Source organism: Leptonychotes weddellii, chromosome 9 (assembly GCF_054177405.1).
Source record: "Leptonychotes weddellii isolate Sample4059 chromosome 9, ASM5417740v2, whole genome shotgun sequence".
NCBI classification, from domain to species: Eukaryota; Metazoa; Chordata; class Mammalia; order Carnivora; family Phocidae; genus Leptonychotes; species Leptonychotes weddellii.
Window position 1 is genome coordinate 25,218,148 of NC_138377.1, and position 19,717 is coordinate 25,237,864.

Below are 19,717 nucleotides of genomic sequence, written 5' to 3' on the forward strand. Positions count from 1 at the left end.
CAATAACAAACAAAAAAACCCAAAACCACTATGCCTTGGTTACAGAAGACATCTAGCATCTTGTGTGGTTCTACCTTTAATCCCCCTGTGAATGATTAACCCATGCTTCTTACCTTTGGCATGTTACACTGTTCTGAAACCCCACTTTATTTATTTATTTATTTAAAAGATTTTATTTATTTATTCATGAGAGATAGAGAGAGAGAGGCAGAGGCAGAGGGAGAAGCAGGCTCCCCGCGGAGCAGGGAGCCCGATGCGGGACTCGATCCCAGGACCCTGGGATCATGACCTGAGCTGAAGGCAGACGCTTAACCGACTGAGCCACCCAGGCGTCCCTGAAACCCCACTTTAAAATATGTTAAGATCTGGGCGCCTGGGTGGCTCAGTTGGTTGAGCGACTGCCTTCGGCTCAGGTCATGATCCTGGAGTCCCGGGATCGAGTCCCGCATCGGGCTCCCTGCTCGGCGAGGAGCCTGCTTCTCCCTCTAACCCTCCTCCCTCTCATGTACTCTCTCTCATTCTCGCTCTCTCAAATAAATAAATAAAATCTTTAAAAAAAAAAAAAAATGTTAAGATCTCCTTGCTGAGAAAGTTGCTACTGATGTTGCTAAGCTATTAGAAGGGGCAAAAGATCCCAATAAGAATTTGTGACTCTTCTTGGCTTATACAGATAATAAGTGGTAAATATTTTATTTTATTTATTTATTTATTTTTTTAAAGATTTTTTTATTTATTTGAGAGAGAGAGAATGAGAGAGAGCACATGAGAGGGGGGAGGGTCAGAGGGAGAAGCAGACTCCCTGCCGAGCAGGGAGCCCGATGCGGGACTCGATCCAGGGATTCCAGGATCATGACCTGAGCCGAAGGCAGTCGCTTAACGAACTGAGCCACCCAGGCGCCCCAATGTGGTAAATATTTTAAAGATTTTTGTTAGGCTAGGAGCCAGAATTTATAAGTATTGGTGAAAAGAAGGCTAATTTAAGCAGCTTTGCCATATTTCATTGGCTGATTATTGGCACTCCTGTTTTTTCATTTTGAACTTTTATTGAAGAACAGTTGCAAACACTAAAACTGGCGCTTATCCCAACCTTCATCCTTAAGGGACTTTTTTTCCCCCTAGAGTGAATGCTTTGGACTCAGAACTTAATTTTATGATGGCATTAATAGGGTCTGCCAAATTACCAGGATTCCAGATTATACAACCTCAGAAATAATTTGATTACTTAACAATTTATTGTCTTAATTTAAGTAAATTAACTTAAGTAATTTTTTTTGAAGTGATGTCTCCAAAGTTTATGTTCTTGACCTGAACAGTTAGTTCTCAGAGATTTTGCTCTGAAGGAAAGATGAACATTGGAGTTGAAATGATAGCCCCCAGTTCTTTGTTGTTTCATCTTACCTTCCAGTATAGTCTGGTAGTTTGGATAGCTACTTAGCCTTGGTCAGGTCACCTGATTTCTTTGTGCCTTAGTTTTCTTATCTGTAAAATTGAGCTACTGATACCCCTCTCACAGATTATTATCAGGATTAAATGTCATATGATATGTAATGTGCACAGCATAATTCTCATAGGTACCTAGTAATTGATGCCTCTTGATTTCTCTTAAGTATTCCTTTTTTTTTTTTTTAAAGATTTATTTATTTATTTGAGACAGAGGGCAAGCAGGGGGAGGGCAGGGGGAAAGAATCTCAAGCAGACTCCCTGCTGAGTGAGGCGCTCGATTTTAGGACCCTGAGATCATTACCTGAGCCAGAATCAAGAGTCGGATGCTCAACAGCTGAGGCACTCAGGTCCCGAATATAAGTATTCCTCATAGCTCTCTCCTTGATATTTCCTCTCCTTATATCAGTAGTTCTTAACCCTTTTTTGAGTCTTGTCCTCCTTTCAGAATTTAATGTAAGCCATGACCCCTCTTACCAGAAAAATGCACCTGTCTGTTAAACTTTAACTGCACTTTGGGAACTTTATAGGTCACCCCTCCCCCCAACCCTGCCAAAGCTCATCTATAAAACAGGTTGAGGATCTTTGTAGAACAGCTCCTTGGCAGACTCTCCAGTTTCCTGGCTTTAGTTGTCTTCTCAGTGTAGATGGCTTCTAAGTATGGTTGTTTGTCTTGTGAACTTCTACCTGCTGGACATATTTATCATGGTATCTTTATGTAATAGAGACTTAATAAGTGAATGGAGGAATAAATCATACATTTTAATTGTTGATATAGGCCAAATAAATTATGACACTGTGTGGCTAGAGCTAGAGATCTTACTGTAAATTATAGCTAATAAAGTTAAGTGAGCTTAGGTATTGATTTAGGCACAATGGTCTCATTTCCTGTGGTACCCATTGAAATTTAAGTGTAAACCTGTGGAAAGGGTTTTGGTCACAAATTCTAGTGAGGAAATGAGTTTCCAAGAAACCCATCAAATATGGTAGCTTCTTTCAGACTATAAGGTTAGGGGCACCTGGGTGTAGCTCAGTCGGTTGAGCGTCTGACTCTTGATTTCTGCTCAGGTCGTGATCTTGGGGTCTTGGGATCAAGCTCCGCATTAGGCTCTGTGCTCTGCATGGAGTCAACTTAGGATTCTCTCTCTCTCAAATAAATAACAAGTCTTAAAAAAAAAGAAAACAACTATTTGTTTAGAGCTAAAATGTAAACTCATCTGAAAATTTGCTATTTCACTTTCAAGTAGTGTCATGAACAACTGTGTGTTATTAGAACTTTGTGCCTTCATCTCTTCCATCCCTTCTCCTCCCCACAGTTTTAGTTAGGGCTCTAATAGTTACAGGGGACAGAAACCCAGTTTAAAGGGGAAAAAGTGTTACTGGTCCAAGTAACTGAATAATTTAGTCGGGTCTGATTTAGTAGAGATTTAGGGACTTAAATTACTGTCAGCGGCTCTCACTTTTATCCCTTATTTCTCAGCTCTATTTTTCTTTATCTCTTTTCCTTCTGAGACAGGTAGCTTTCTTTATGTAGTCAGGGAAGAAGGCTGCAAGCAGCTCTAGTTTATATTGGTTTTATAACCGCAGTTCTAGAGAAAGAGAGGTACCATAGTGTCAGAAAAAATTCCTGGGAAAGACTTTGGACTTGATTGCTGAATTACCTGTGTAAATGATCCTCAAAGTGTGGTCCCTGGGCCAGTATCATCAGCACCATCTGGGTGATATTAGCAATGTAAATTCTGAGGCCTCTCCCCAAATCTAATGAGTCTGAAACCTTGGGGGTAGGGCCCAGCATTCTGTGCCTTAACAAGCCTTCTTGGTGATTCTGATGTATGCTAAAGCTTGAGAACCACTGCTCTAGATTATCAGTACTCACAGCTGTCTGAAATAAAGAAGAAGACCCTTTACCTTTGGAATAATTAGTGGTTTTATTATGTTCCCTAACAAGTACAGCTGGAAACAATTTTTTAAAATTTAAATTTCTGCAAGATTATGGTCTGTACAATTCATTCAGCTGAAATTTTCTCTTTAAGTAGATGAGTTTCTCTAAATTTTTTTTTTTAAGATTTTATTTATTTGAGAGAGCGCATGTGAGCACAAGTGGGGGGAGAGGCAGAGGGAGAAGCAGACCCTGCGCTGAGCAGGGAGTGCGACGCGGGGCTTGATCCCAGGACCCTGAGATCATGACCTGAGCTGAAGTCAGACACCCAGACACCCCTCTAATTTTTTTATGATACACTGTCATCAGAAAAAAAGCAAAGTAGCATTATTTGCATGCCGTCTATATACCAGGCAGGTCAAATATGTTTATACAGAGGTCTTTAATCCCTCACACAATGATATAAAATAGGTCATGGTTCCCATTGTTTCTAAAAAGAAAACTGAGGCGGAGAGAGGTTTGTCTAAGGAGGACTAAGGTTGTGTATCTAATAAGCGGAAAAATAGAGTTTGAATGTAGATACTCAACAAGCATTTTATAGAGGGTCTGCTGTGTGCTGGGACCTGTTATAAGTATCAGGAGTACAAAACTGCTTAAGACCTAATCTTTGGGGCGCCTGGGTGGCTCAGTTGGTTGAGCGACTGCCTTCAGCTCAGGTCATGATCCCGGGGTCCTGGGATCGAGTCCCGCATCGGGCTCCCTGCTCTGCGGGGAGCCTGCTTCTCCCTCTCCCACTCCCCCTGCTTGTGTTCCCTCTCTCGCTGTGTCTCTCTCTGTCAAATAAATAAAATAAAAAATCTTTAAAAAAAAAAAAAAAAGACCTAATCTTTGTCCTCAAGGAACTTAGTCTCATAAAGAAGACAGACAGTACAGGGTAATGGCTCCAATAACAAAGATACTGAAAGAGTGATTTGGAAAACAGTGGAAGGAGCTTCCAGCTTGGCTTGGATTGGGGAAGACTTCAGAAAAGGATATGAGGGTGCCTGGGTGGCTCAGTTGGTTAAGCGACTGCCTTCAGCTCAGGTCATGATCCTGGAGTCCGGGATCGAGTCCCACATCGGGCTCCCTGCTCGGCAAGGAGCCTGCTTCTCCCTCTAACCCTCCCCCCTCTCATGTACTCTCTCTCTCATTCTTGCTCTCTCAAGTAAATAAATAAATCTTAAAAAAAAAAAAGAAAAAAAAAAGAAAAGGATATGATCTTTGATGTTTGAGTAGATATCATTTAAAAAGTTCCTTTGATAAACAAAAATCTCATTCTACTTTCATGTTTAATGAAATTTCAAAATAAATTACTTCTAAAAGCACATCAAAGGAATGATAACTTTAGAATGTTTTTTCAAACCACAGTTGCCCTTTATCCCAATATTCTAATGTGTTCTTGAAAGAGGGGCTTGTTTTAGCACTTCAGAGTTTTCTTTCTTTTCTTTTTTTTTTTTTTTAAAGATTTTATTTATTTGTCAGAGAGAGAGAGCACAAACAGGGGGAGCGGAGGCAGATGTAGAAGTAGGCTCCCCACTGAGCAAGGAGCCCATTGCAGGACTCGATATCCCAGGACCCTGGGATCCTGACCTGAGCTGAAGGCAGACGCTCGACCGACTGAGCCACCCAGGCATCCCAGCACTTCATAATTTTCAAAGCTACATTGTATGCCATGGGAGATGTGCCATAATTTATTCAACCAGTCCCTCCTCCCCAGTTCTTTTTTTAACATTTAAGCTTATAATTTTTATGGTTATAAATGGTGCTACAGTGAATGTTTTTTACATTCATCTTTGTATACTTGTATTATGCCCTTAGTATAATTCCGAGAAGTAGAATTGGTGGACCAAATATTTGTATTATGGATTTATATTCCTCTTCTTGTCATCTGTCATTGTTATTTGCCCTTTTTTGTTTGTTTTTAAAATACCTTCACATGTTATGCCTTTATAACATGAGTTATGTTTTAGGGGTTTTGATACATTTGGTTTTCATTTTTGTTGATAAGTAGATAAAACATAGTTAATTTCTGGTCATTTTTGGCATGTAAGCCTATAAATAAGGTGATACATGTAAGCAGTGTGTCTCTGTTAATATAGTTTAAGATAGTATACTGAAGAGGAAAGAATGCCAGTAGAAATCAGGAGATAGACATTATGGTTCCATCTTAAACAGTGATTATTTAATCATATGATTTTAAAAAAAATTTTTGACTATTATAAAAGTTTATTTAACAAAAAAGTTCAATATGAAAATGCACACGACCTGATTTTTATATTGTAGTAAAACAGGTACTAAGGAGGGGACATGTGGAAGCAGATGATTTCTTCTGATGAACACACCCATTGTTTATACTCGCTCCAAGGCTTCTAACATGATGATAGTATTTCCTTGTATTACCACCATTCCAAAATGTTCTGTTGCCCACTAGTTGCCATCTCCACGCATTCATCTATCACAAGATTCATAAACGGATCGAACCCCCGCAATATCCCTTGGACATGTCTGCCACCATTTAATTTCAATGACAACTTCTTGTCCATAAATTTTTTCAACTTGGGAGGGTGAGCTTTGCTCATGGTGTCTACTCCGCGAGCTCAAAGATGCCTCCCGATTTTTTAAATTTAAAAAAAAAATTTTGTTAAAGATTTTGTTTATTTATTTGAGAGAGAGAGAGAGCAGGAGTGGTGGGGAGGGGCAAAGGAAGGGGGGAGAAGCAGACTCCCCACTGAGCAGGGAGCCTGATGCGGGACTCAATCCCAGGAACCTGGGATCATGACCTGAGCTGAAGGCAGACGTTTAACTGAGCCACCCAGGCACCCCTAATCATATGATTTTAAAGTTATTTTGGTCATGTATGTATTTTCCTACCTAAGATATAGGAATAGTATTGGCTTTAAGTTTTTCCCTACCTTATAAAATAAGAGAAGATATGGGGGCGCCTGGGTGGCTTAGTCATTGGGCGTCTGCCTTTGGCTCAGTTGTGATCCTAGGGTCCTGAGATTGGGCCCCACATTGGCCTCCCTGCTCTGCGGGAAGCCTGCTTCTCCCTCTCCCACTCCCCCTGCTTGTGTTCCCTCTCTCGCTGTGTCTCTCAGTCAAATAAATAAAATCTTAAAAAAAAAAAAGATATGTATAAAATGATGTATAAAATGGAAGCCAGAGACATTATGTGACATATTTAAAGTCATATAGTTTTGGAAATGGCAGTGGGGTTTTTAGCACAGGTCTTCTTACTTCCAGTCCAGTATTCTCTCATCTATATTACAGCCCTATCAGAGATACGGTGTAAAGAGCAAAAGAACTATAGAACAAAAAGTGTGTATGCTATATCAACCCAGCTTTTGCCATGATACCATAGTCTTAAAAAAAAACAAAAACATGCCTTTGAATTCCATTTTCTGTCCCAAACAAGTTAATGAGAGAGATTCAGATGGAATTTAAATGAACAAAAGAATATATTCTGAGATGGAAAAATTACTGATAATAAAGAGAAAATTATAGAAGTAATTCTATAGAGCTGGAAGAACTGTGTCTTCCTAGGTGATACTGGGATATGGGAAGATACAGACAGAGATGGAGATATTAGAAAATAAGAATATTGTGGGGCGCCTGGATGGCTCAGTCGTTAAGAGTCTGCCTTCGGCTCAGGTCATGATCCCAGAGTCCTGGGATTGAGCCCTGCGTCGGGCTCTCTGCTCAGCGGAAAGCCTGTTTCTCCCTCTCCCACTCCCCCTGCTTGTGTTCCCTCTCTCGCTGTGTCTCTCTCTGTCAAATAAATAAAATCTTTAAAAAAAAAAAAAAAAAGAAAAGAAGAATATTGTTAGTTCAGTGGCTTTTTGTCTCCAAGCAAGCTTTTTTTCATCCTTAGGTAGAGAGATTTAAGGTGATAATTGGTCTCAAGGATGGAGCTGACTTTGGACACACACACACACCCCACCCCACACCCGTAGATTGTGAACATCAACATTTTATAGCAATATGAATGTTGGTCATAATGCATTATTTTTTCATGTAATTTATTCCTAGTGAGCTTAAGTGTACTCTATAGTCACATCAGTTAGTGATCTGGCCTGCAAGATTTACATTTTCTTCTTCAAGATTTACCAAAATTCTTGGAATTTTCTGGGAAAAAACATCCAGTAAATATAATTGTTTCAGCCTTTCTTTAATTTGAAGCACTGTTCTTCATAGGGGATATTAATCTTGCCCCTGAAAGAATTTTTGATCTAATATGAAATAAACTGGTTGAATATGTACCTGTCAGGTTTCTTTTTTATTTGATTTACAAATGATGAAAAATATAAAACTGAGTTCTCAGACCCACAACAGAGAGACGATACTAATTTTTAAAAGAAGTAACAATGGGCGCCTGGGTGGCTCAGTCGGTTAAGCATCTGCCTCCAGCTCAGGACGTGATTCCAGGATTCCCGGATCGAGCCCCACATCAGGCTCCCTGCTTAGCAGAGAGACTGCTTCTCCTTCTCCCTCTGGCCTTCCCTCTGCTTGCGTGTGCTCGCGCATGCGCTCTCTCTGTCTCATAAATAAAACCTTAAAAAAAATAAAAAAAGTAACAATAAATTCTGTATAAATCACTTGTTCTAATAAACTTCTACCAAATTTGCTTTCTGCTGTAATACAATCATTAAAAGTCTCATTTCTGACTTAAAAAAATTTCCTCACAAGGAAATTATATATTATAAGGGAGAGGTTTTCCAGAACTTTAGTTTTAATGGTAAGGTTGCTTCTGTTAGAATTCTTAAAGCATCTGATAGATTGGGTGTCCTTTATTACCTTTTCTTTGATTTATAATCTCACTGATTAGGATTGGGCTGAGTACATATTAAGAGTCTCAAAAAAATCTTTGTGGGTTGTGAGGGCCTTTAAAATCTTTAGACTTCCTAACATAGAAAAAAGTTTGAATTCGAATTTTCTTTCTGTTTTGTTTTCTGTCAGAATTTCCTGGTGGTATTCAGTTAGGACTCAGGGATTTTCTTCTAGAGATCAGGCAGCCTGTTCTTTCCTTAGGAGTTATTCAGAATCTTTTTTTCCTTTGTGGTATGTGCTTACTAGGCAGAGTAGCCATGGTATTCTAGTAAGAAAACCTATTGCCAAAACACCCACTACAGCAGAAAACTGACCTACTTAATGCTGACAAGTTGAAAAAAAAAATCTATAGAATTGTACCAGCATTAGATAACTTCTCCCTTCTCTTGTGGTGGATAGCGTGGGGGTAGAGAAGAGGATAGGAAAGGATAGTGAACTGCAGGGAAGTAAGTAATGTGGTAAGTGAATATTTAGTTACCTGAAATTATTTGATTAAAAGCTGTTCCTCTGGTACAATTTGGAAGCCTCTAAAATGCAGCAGTTCTTCTTAAATCACTTTAAACTTAAAAAAAAAAAAAAAAAAGGGCAGGGGCACCTGAGTGGCTCAGTTGGTTAAGCGTCTGCCTTTGGCTCAGGTCATGATGCCAGGGTCGTGGGATCAAGCCCCATGTTGGGCTTCCTGCTCGGTGGGGAGTCTGCTTTTCCCTCTCCCTCTGTTCCTCCCCCCTGCTTATACTTTCCCCTCTCTATCTCTCAGATAAATAAATAAAATTTTAAATTTTTTTTTCAGTTTATTGTTTTATCAGTATAGTACATTTTGGAGTTTATAGATACTGAAACAAAAAAACAGTGTGTGGAATTTTTATTTGTAGCAAGCGACTATGGGCCTTAACTTTATCAAACTCATTTTTTTCACTGTTACCCAATCTAATTTTCATTACTCTCAGTGTCACTAGCATCTAATTTTAGAGCTGTGTTGTCCAATATGGAAGCCACTAGCGTATGTGGCTACTTAAATTTAAATTAATTAAAAATGAATAAAATAAAAACACTAATTCTTCTCTCAAACTAGCCAGATTTCAAGTGCTTACTAGCCATATATGGCTAGTAACTACCATATTGGGTAGCACAGATACAGAACATTTTCATCATTGAAGAAAGTTCTGTTGGATAGGATTGTTCTAAAGGCTGCCTCATCTGTCATGCTTTCAGGGTTTCCCAACCTTGGCACTGTTGACATTTTGGACCAGATAATTTTTTGTTTTGGAGACCTTGTAGGATGTTTTGCAGCATCCTTGGCCTCTAGTCACTAGATGCCAGTAACATTCACCCAGTTTTGGCAACCAAAAATGTCTCCTGATACTGCCAAAAGTCCCCTGGGGAGCAAAATCAACCTTGGTTGAGAACCACTGATCTACTTACATATATTAGTTCTGTATTCAGCTAGATTTTGCTTCACAAAAAGCTTAGTGGCTTAAATAAATAATTTAATGGCGCATGACTCTGGATTATTAGTTTGACTTGGGCTGTATTGATCTCTGTTGTCTGTTGGTGGTTTGGCTGGGGTCAGATAGCCTCACATATGTTTGCTTTTGGCCAGGGTAGGGTTGGGAAGTTTGTTCTCCATATGGCCTTTCTAGGAGGCAGATTCATTCAATTGTTGGCTTAAAGTTCTAAGAGTACAAGAGAGGACAAATTCCAGTGTGCAAGCACTTTCCCAGTCTCTGCTGTATTACATTTTCTAACACCCATTGGCCAAAGCAAGTCACATGGCCAAGTCCATATTCAAGAGGTAAAGAAATAGATTCCAGCTCTCAATAGGAAGAGTAGTAAAGTCATGTTATAAAAGAGTGTGCAAAAGGAATGAAGGAATTGTGGGTATTTTTACAAAAAGTTTACTGCTATTATTTTCTGGACAACACAAGGCCCTTATTGCCCTTTCATTACATTTATCCTTCTTGTTTGTTTTGCTTTTATCACTTCTTGGCCTTTTGGCTAAGATAAAGTGTTTGTTTTTGTTTTATTGTTTTAAATAATTATTTAATTTTACTCACATATTTGCTCTTTTGAGTATTCTTGATTCTTTACCATGCTTCCTGAGGTTATTTCCTTTCTTCATAGATAATTCCTTTCTTTTAGGAGTGTGAGTCTACTGTTAGTGAATGTTCTGTTTTTATCCGAAAGAATTTTTTATTTAGTCTTAATTTTTGAAGGTTTTTTTCTATTTTTTTTTTTTTTAAAGATTTTATTTATTTGACAGAGAGATAAAGAGCACAAGTAGGCAGAGCAGCAGGCAGAGGGAGAGGGAGAAACAGGCTCTCCACTGAGCAGGGAGCCCGACACAGGGCTTAATTCCAGGACCCTGGGATCATGACCTGAGCCGAGGGCAGACGCTTAACCCTGAGCCACCCAGGTTTCCCAAGGATTTTTTTTTCCTCAACAGTGAGAAATTTTAATTCTTCCCACTTTCTCTTTAAATTCTTTTTTTTTTTTTTTTAAGATTTTATTTATTTATTAGAGAGAGCACAGAGGAAGAGGGAGAAGCAGACCCAGGACCCTGAGATCATGACCTGAGCCAAAGGCAGACGCCTAACCAACTGAGCCACCTAGGCCACCCCTCTCATTAAACTCTTATTTTCATTCTCCTTTCCTCAGAGAATTTTATCCTAATTAATATTTTTATGCTTAAACATATTTTTAAAAATTCCATTATAATTAATATACAGTGTTATATTCGTTTCAGTTGTACAATATAGTGATTCAACAGTCTATACATTACTCAGTGCTTATCACAATAAGAGTACTCTTAATCCCCTTCATGTATTTCACCCATCTTCCCTTCTGGTAACCATCCATTTGTTTCTCTCTATTAAGAGTCCGGTTTTTTGTTTGTCTCTTTTCTTCTTTGTTGGTTTCTGTTGTTTCTTAAATTCCAAATATGAGTGAAATCATATGGTATTTGTTATTCTCTGACTGACTTATCTGTCTTAGCATTATAACCTGATGATGGGTGATGTTAAGAACCTTTCATATGTTTGTTGGCCATCTTATGTCTTTTGAGAAATGTCTGTTCATGTCTTCTGCACATTTTTAAATTGGATTATATTTTGGATGTTGAGTTATATAAGTTATTTATATATTTTGGATACTAATCCTTTGTCAGGTACATCATTTGCAAATATCTTTGATTCAGTAGGTTGTCCTTTAAAGTTTTGTTGATTCTTTTGCTGTGTAGAAGTTTTTATTTTGATGTAGTCCCAATAGTTTATTTAAAAAAATTTTTTTTAAATATTTATTTGAGGGTGCCTGGGTGGCTTAGTTGGTTAAGCGACTGCCTTCTGCTCAGGTCGTGATCCTGGAATTCTGGGATCAAGTTCCACATTGGGCTCCCTGCTCAGCGGGGAGTCTGCTTCTCCCTCTGACTCTCTTCCCTGTCGTGCTCTCTGTCTCTCATTCTCTCTTTCTCAAATAAATAAAATCTTTAAAAAAAAATAAAGATTTATTTATTTGAGAGAGAGAGAGAGTGAGCATGAGCAGGGAAAGGGCAGAGGGAGAAGCAGACTCCCTGCAGAGCAGGGAGCCCGATGCAGGGCTCCATTCCAGGACCCTAGGATCATGACCTGAGCTCAAGGCAGGTGCTTAACTGACTGAGCCACCCAGGCACCCCCCAATAGTTTATTTTTGCCTTTGTTTCCCTTGCCTCAGGAAACATATCCAAAAACATGTTGCTATGTCCAATGTCAGAGAAATTGCTGCCTGTGTTCTCTTCTGGGATTTTTATGGTTTCAAGTCTCACATTAGGTCCTTACTCTGTTTTGAGTTTATTTTTGTGTAGGGTGTGAGAAAGTGGTCCAGTTTCATTCTTTTGCTGGTAGCTGTCCAGGTTTCCTGGTGCCATTTGTTGAAGAGACTGTCCTTCCCATTGGATATTTCCTGCTTTGTCAAAACTAATTGATCATACAGTTGTGGGTTTATTTCTGGGTTTTCTGTTCTGTTGTATTGTTCTATGTGTCTACTTTTGTGCCAGTTCCATACTGTTTCGATTATCACAGATTTTTAATATAACTTGAAGTCCAGAATTGTGAACTGAATCCAGAACTGAAGTCCAGTTTTGTTCTTCCTCAAGATTGCTTTGGCTATTCGGGGCCTTTTGTGGTTCCATACAAATTTTAGGATTATTTATTTATTTATTTATTTGAGAGAGAGAGAATGAGAGACAGAGAGCATGAGAGGGAGGAGGGTCAGAGGGAGAAGCAGACTCCCTGCCGAGCAGGGAGCCCGATGCGGGACTCGATCCCGGGACTCCAGGATCATGACCTGAGCCGAAGGCAGTCGCTTAACCAACTGAGCCACCCAGGCGCCCGGCCTTTTTTTTTTTTTTTAAGATTCTATTTTTATGTAATATCTACATCCAACATTGGAGCTCCAACTCACAACCCTGAGATCAAGGGTCTCATGCTGTACTGACTGAGCCAGCCAGATACCCCAGGTAATACGGCCATTTTAACAGTATTTGTTCTTTGGGGCGCCTGGGTGGCTCAGTTGTTCAGCGTCTGCCTTCTGCTCAGGTCATGATCCCAGGGTCTTGGGATCGAGCCCCACATCGGGCTCCCTGCTCAGCGGGAAGCCTGCTTCTCCCTCTCCCACTCCCCCTGCTTGTGTTCCCTCTCTCACTGTGTCTCTCTCTGTCAAATAAATAAATCAAATCTTAAAAAACAACAACAAAAACAATATTTGTTCTTCTAATCTGTGAGCATGGAATATCTTTCCATTGCATTGTATCATCTTTGATTTCTTTCATCAGCGTATTAAAGTTTTCAGAGTACTGGTCTTTCATCTCCTTGGTTAAGTTTATTTCTAGGTATTTTACTATTTTTGGTGTAATTCTAAATGGGACTGTTTTCTTAATTTCTCTTTCTGCTGCTTCATTATTAGTGTATAGAAATGCAAAGGACTTCTGTATATTGATTTTGTATCCCATGGCCTTACTGAATTCATTTATCAGTTCCAGTAGTTTTTTGATGGAATCTGTGGTTTTCTATATATATAGAATCATGTCATCTGCAAAGAGTGAAAGTTTTACTTCTTCCTTACCAATTTGGATGCCTTTTATTTCTTCTTCTTGTCTCATTGTTGTGGCTAGGACTTCCAATACTGTGTTGAATAAAAGTGGTGAGAGTGTACATCCTTGTCTTATTCCTGATCTTAAGGGAAAAGCTCTCAGTTTTCCACCATTGAGTATGATGCTGGCTCTGGGTTTTTCCATATATGGCCTCTTATATGCTGAGGTATGTTCCCTCTAAACCTGCTTTGTTGAGGGTTTTTATCATGAATAGATATTGTGCTTTATCAAGTGCTTTTTCTGCATCTATTGAAATGATCATTTTTTTTATCCTTTCTCTTGTTGATGTGATGTATCGTGTTGATTGATTTGCAAATATTGAAGCAGCCCTGCATCCCAGGGTTAAATCCAACTTGATCGTGGTGAATGATTTTTTCACGTATTGTTGAATTTGCTAATATTTTGTTGAGGATTATTGCATCTATGCTCATGAGAGGTATTGGCCCGTAGTTCTTTTTTTTTTTTTTTGTAGTGTCTTTTTCTGGTTTTGGTATCGGAGTAATGCTGGCTTCAAAGAATGAATTTGGAAGCTTTCTGAAGGATATTTTTATTGGGCATAGAATTCCAGCTTGGCAGTTATTTTCTTTCAGCATTTTAAATATATCCCATTGTCTTCTGATTCCACTTTTTTTTTTTTTTTTGCAAAGCGATGTCTTTGATTTTTATCCGTTTTAAATCATTCTTCTAGGTGATTTTTTCTTTTTTTTTTTTTAATATTTATTTATTTGACAGAGGGAGAGAGCAAGAGAGGGGACAAAAGCAGGGGGAGTGGGAGAGGGAGAAGCAGGCTTCCCGCAGGGAGCCCGATGTGGGGCTCGATCCCAGGACCCTGGGATCATGACCTGAGCTGAAGGCAGATGCTTAACGACTGAGCCACCCAGGCGCCCCTAGGTGATTTTCTTTAAGTTCCTTGAATTCCATAGACCCTTTTGAATCTGTAGCTTGATATCTTCTGTCAGGTTTGGAATATATTTAAAATATTGTTTCAGTCCCACTCTTTCACTCACTCCTTCTGGGATTCTGGAGAGCTGTATGTTATATCTTTCTCTGTATCCTATATGTCTCTAGTGTGCTTTCCTGTTTTCCATCTTTTTTGTTTTTGTCCTTCATGTGGATATTTTCTATTGACTTTTCTAGTTTAGTGTCCAATCTGCTGTTACAAGCATCTATTTCATTATTAATTTTATATTTATATATATTTTAATTTTAGAATTTCAATTATTTTTTATTTGTTTTTATAAATTTCTGTTCTCTGGTGAAATTCTCATCTTGTCATCTATTTTCCAGAACATTTTTAACAATTTTATCCATTTATTTGAGAGAGAGAGCATGAGGCAGGGGCACGAGGGAGAGGGAGAAAGACTCCCTGCTGAGCAGGGGGCTTGACACGGGGCTCAATCCCAGGACCCTGAGATCATGACCCAAGCTGAAGGCAGATGCTTAACCAACTGAGCCACCCAGGTGCCCCTAATCACAGTTACTTTAAAATCTGTGTCTGATAATTAAACTATCTGGATCCCCTTTTGGTCTTTTTTTATTGTCTGCTTTTTCTCTTGGTTTTCAGTCATTTGGTCCTGTCTCCTAGCATTCCTGGTAATTTTTAAAATGAATGTCAGGCAATGTATATAAAAAATTATAGAGGGTCTTGATGATGATATTGTTCTCTAGAGAGGATTTAATTTTCTTATAGTGGTAGTTAAAAGTAGGAGCAAATGACCTTGATTGAGTACAGGCTTGAGATGACTAGAGGCTTTGTTTTAGACTTCTTAAGGGCTGGTTTAAGTCCAGTTTCCCCTTACTCTGAGAGTTTTGTCCTTCAGAGGTATCAAATGGAATCCTGGGGTATTTGCCAGAGCTTGTCCTTCTTGGCAGGACTGAACTGTAATTTTTCTTTTCTGAGCACTGTGAGCCTACCCAAAGTTCTCCTTACCTTTTTTGCTGTAAAATAGGCTTTTTTTTTTGCCTTTTACTCCGCACACAGGTTAGGATTCAGTAAATACCCTAAGGGCAAATGCAGTACAGAATGTCCAGTCTCATTTTTCTGTGCTTGCCTTTTCTGTGGAATTTCAACCCCTCAAATCCTGCCTGTCTTGATAAGCCCTGAGCTTTAATTTCTGTCTTTGCAGCCCTGTGAGACTGCCAAAAGGTCTAGTATGCAGCTAGTTGCCTCAGGAGGAAAAAGTAATGGAGAATGGCAGGCTCAACTCTGCATCTCCTTTTTCTCTGGTATTTTGACTTCTCATGTCCTGCCTGCTTTCTGTGTTTATTTTTTTGTTTTTAAATTCCATTTTTATACTTTTTCTTGCCAGGAGAATTCGTCAGATACAATCTATTGTATAATAATTTGTAATGGATGTCTATTATTAAATAATTTATTAAATAATAACTTAATAAAGCAATATTATAAATAGTTTTAAGCATATATTAATCATTGCAGTGAACTTGACAGATAAGGGTCCTGCCCTCAAGTAGCTTTTATTCTTGCAGAGAAGAGAGGTATTAACTCTGCCTTTATTTATATTGTGATAAACCATAAAAGAGAAGTACAGGTTGTTACCTGCTTATTACAGAGATTTAGTTCAGGTGAGGGAAGTGGTGGTCAAGGACAGTTACTTTGAGGAGGTGGTATTTGAGCAGAGCTCTGAAGGATGAGTAGAATTAACTTAAGGAAAAGTAAGATGTTAAAACTATGGATTAAAGAGGGGCGCCTGGGTGGCTCAGTCAGTTAAGTGTCTGCCTTCGGCTCAGGTCATGATCCCAGGGTCCTGGGATTGAGCCCCGCATTGGGCTCCCTGCTCCATGGGAAGCCTGCTTCTCCTCCCACTCCCCCTGCTTGTGTTCCCTCTCTGCTGTGTCTCTCTCTGTCAAATAAATAAATAAAATCTTTAAAAAAACAAAAACAAAAACTATGGATTAAAGAGACCTTAAGGTGAAAAGGAGCATGGTGGGTTTAAGGTATCAAAGAAGGCGAATGTACTTGGACTGATAGGCAAGCGCAAAATTATGCTGAGCTCTTCATAAGCCTTATTAAGTATTTTCTTACTTTTTTTTTTTCCAATTCTGATGTGATCACTGGTCTGACTCTTAATTCACCTTCTGTCCCTAGACAGAATTATTTATTTTATATATTCATTACAAATATATTAGGTGTCTTTTGCAAACAAGATTCTCAATGAATACTGAGGTTGATTAAAGACAACATGGAACATTGGCTCTAGAGTCAGACAAACCTGAGTTAAAATGTTACCCTACTAATTAGCTATATAGTTTTGTATCAGTTATTTAATATCTCTGAATCTGAATTTTTTCATGTGCTAAATACTAGTGGAAGTGGTAATAGAAGGATTAAATGAGCTAACTGATAAATTTGCTCAATAAATGGTGGCCCTTTGTACTATTAAGCAACTATAAACCATGAATTCTACTCTCAGGTTGCCTAAATTCTATAGGACATGACATACATCAATAGTTATAGTAAAAGACAGTAAATGATATATGAAGTGAAAAAGCAGAGGAGGTACTACTTCCGGACTTGGATATTAGGACTATTTAAAGATGAATGTAACGTGTGATAGACTTGGAGCTAGCTATTTTCAAAAGTAAATTTGATAAATTGCTATCTTATTCATACTCTTTTACATTTTATTAAGCTAAACAGCCAGACTCCTAATTTCTCCCCTCACAATATCCTGTGAAACCATATAAAGCAGTTGGCTTCCTTTCTGACCTCATTTCTTTTTTTTTTTTTTTTAAGATTTTATTTATTTATTTGAGAGAGAGAATGAGATAGAGAGAGCATGAGAGGGGGGAGGGTCAGAGGGAGAAGCAGACTCCCTGCTGAACAGGGAGCCCGATGCGGGACTCAATCCCAGGACTCCAGGATCATGACCTGAGCCAAAGGTAGTCGCTCAACCAACTGAGCCACCCAGGTGCCCTCTGACCTCATTTCTTATTCTCCCTTCACTTAGGAAGCTGTAGCTTCATCATTGCCTTTCTATTCCTCTGACACACTGGACATAGTTCTGCCTCAGGACTTGTGCACTTGGTGTTCCTTTGACCCAGAGTGCTCTCTCCCACCTGTGTACTTGAGTTTTCCCTCTCACTACCCAATACCTTCAGATCTGTCTGCTCAAATATGACCTAAATAGCAAAGAGGGAATTACCTTTTTATTTAAAAGAATGTCCTCTTGGGGCACCTGGGTGGCTCAGTCGTTAAGCGTCTGCCTTCAACTCAGGTCATGATCCCACGGTCCTGGGATTGAGCCCCGCATTGGGTGCCCTGCTCAGTGGGAAGCCTGCTTCTCCCTCTCCCACTCCCCCTGCTTGTGTTCCCTCTCTCACTGTGTCTCTCTCTGTCAAATAAATAAAATCTTAAAATAAATAAATAAAAATAAATAAATAAAAGAATGTCCTCCTTTTCACCTGCCCCTTTAACCTCATCACTTTCTTTCCTCTTACTCTGATTTTCTTCATATGCAACATATTATATATTTGTTTCTTTATTATTTTTACAGCCTCCCTAAATACAATACACCACCAGGAGGGTAGAGACTTTGGTTCATTCTCTGTCTTATCTCCATAGTCTAGAAGAATACCTGTCCTATAATTGCTTCTCAATACATAATTTGTTGAGTAAATGAACTTATGTTTTCTGGTTCAAATCACAATGTTTTTTATTTTTATTTTTATTATTTTTATTTTTTTAAAGATTTTATTTATTTATTTGAGAGAGAGAGAATGAGAGAGCACATGAGAGGGGGGAGGGTCAGAGGGAGAAGCAGGCTCCCCGCCTAGCAGGGAGCCCGATGCGGGACTCGATCCCGGGACTCCAGGATCATGACCTGAGCCGAAGGCAGTCACTTAACCAACTGAGCCACCTAGGCGCCCCTTTATTTTTATTTTTTTAAAGATTTTTTAAATTTATTTGACAGAGAGCGCACAAGCAGGGAGCAGTAGCAGAGGGAGAGGGAGAAGCAGGCTCCCTGCTGAGCAAGTAGCCTGATGCGGGGCTCGATCCCAGGACTCTGGGATCATGACCTGAACTGAAGGCAGAGGCTTAACCAACTGAGCCACCCAGGTGCCCCTATTTTTATTTTTTAAAAAACAGTTATTTATTTATTTATTTTAGAGAGAACAAGCAGGGGGTGGGGGTGGCAGAGGGAGAGAGAGTCTTAAGTGGATGCCACACTGAGCATGGTGTCCGACATGGGGCTTCATCTCATCAAAAGTTGGGCAATTAACCGACTATGCCACCCAGGCACCCCTCACAATTTTTATGAACTACGTTTAAAAAATCATTCTAGAACTAAATTAAGAAGCAGCACTTAGGTGTTTTTGTCTGATACAGGAAGAGGCAGTAGGTCTTTTGAGACATATTTTTGGGTAAGATTTAGAAATGTGGGTTACTTGATAGTTTAGTAGGTAAGTTAATAACCGGGTAACATGCAATGTACAAAAGGCAAACATATGATTCCATTACCTACTTCATCCTGGAGAGAAGTCTTTTTGGCCTATTTTAAGGACTTCTTTGGATCTGCCCCCCCCCCCCCCCTTTTAAGACTTTACTTCTAAGAGCACCTCTACGTTCACAGCAAAATTTAACAGATAGTACAGAGTTCACATATTCCCTCTGCCTCTACATATGCACAACCTCCCTGACTATTAACCTGGGGCACTGGAGTGGTACATTTGTTACAATCGATGAAGTTATGGTGACATATCATTAATACCCAAAGTCCATAGTTTTCATTAGGGTTCACTCTTTGTATTACATATTAAGTGAATTTTGACAAATACATAATGACCTGTATCTAAGATTACAATATTATACAGAATGGTTTCAGTGTCCTAAAACCTGTGTTCTGCCTGTATGTCTCTCAAAAAAAACCCTCTAGCCCTTGGCAACCAACCCCTGTCATACAATATGTAGCCTTTTCTCTTTGTCTTACATAAGTTTTCCCTTTGTCTTTTCTTGGTTTGGTAGCTCTTTCCTTTTTAGTGCTGAATATTATTCCATTCTCTGGATGTATCACAGTTTATTCATTTACCTACTGAAGGATTTCTTGGTTGCTTCCAAGTTTTAGCAATTATGAATTAAGCTGTTATAAACAACCATGTGCAGGTTTTGTGTGGATGTAAGTATTCAACTCCTTTGGATAAATACCAAGGAAGAGGATTGCTGGATCGTATGGTAAGAGTATGTTTAGTTTTGGGGCGCCTGGGTGGCTCAGTTGGTTAAGCAACTGCCTTCGGCTCAGGTCATGATCCTGGAGTCCCGGGATCGAGTCCCGCATCGGGCTCCCTGCTCGGCGGGGAGTCTGCTTCTCCCTCTGATCCTCCCCCTCTCATGCTCTCTGTCTCCCATTCTCTCTCTCAGATAAATAAATAAAAAATCTTTAAAAAAAAAAAAA

At 39.2% G+C, this 19,717-nt stretch overlaps 1 protein-coding gene and 1 pseudogene across 17 annotated transcripts in view; one reads left to right on the plus strand and one right to left on the minus strand.

The window, feature by feature from the left end:
- The window catches only part of NUMB (NUMB endocytic adaptor protein), a 185,171-nt gene that overhangs the window by 64,030 nt on the left and 101,424 nt on the right, over positions 1-19,717 (plus strand). The window lies entirely within an intron of this gene.
- On the minus strand, positions 5,578-5,962 carry LOC115940138 (small nuclear ribonucleoprotein G pseudogene; annotated as a pseudogene).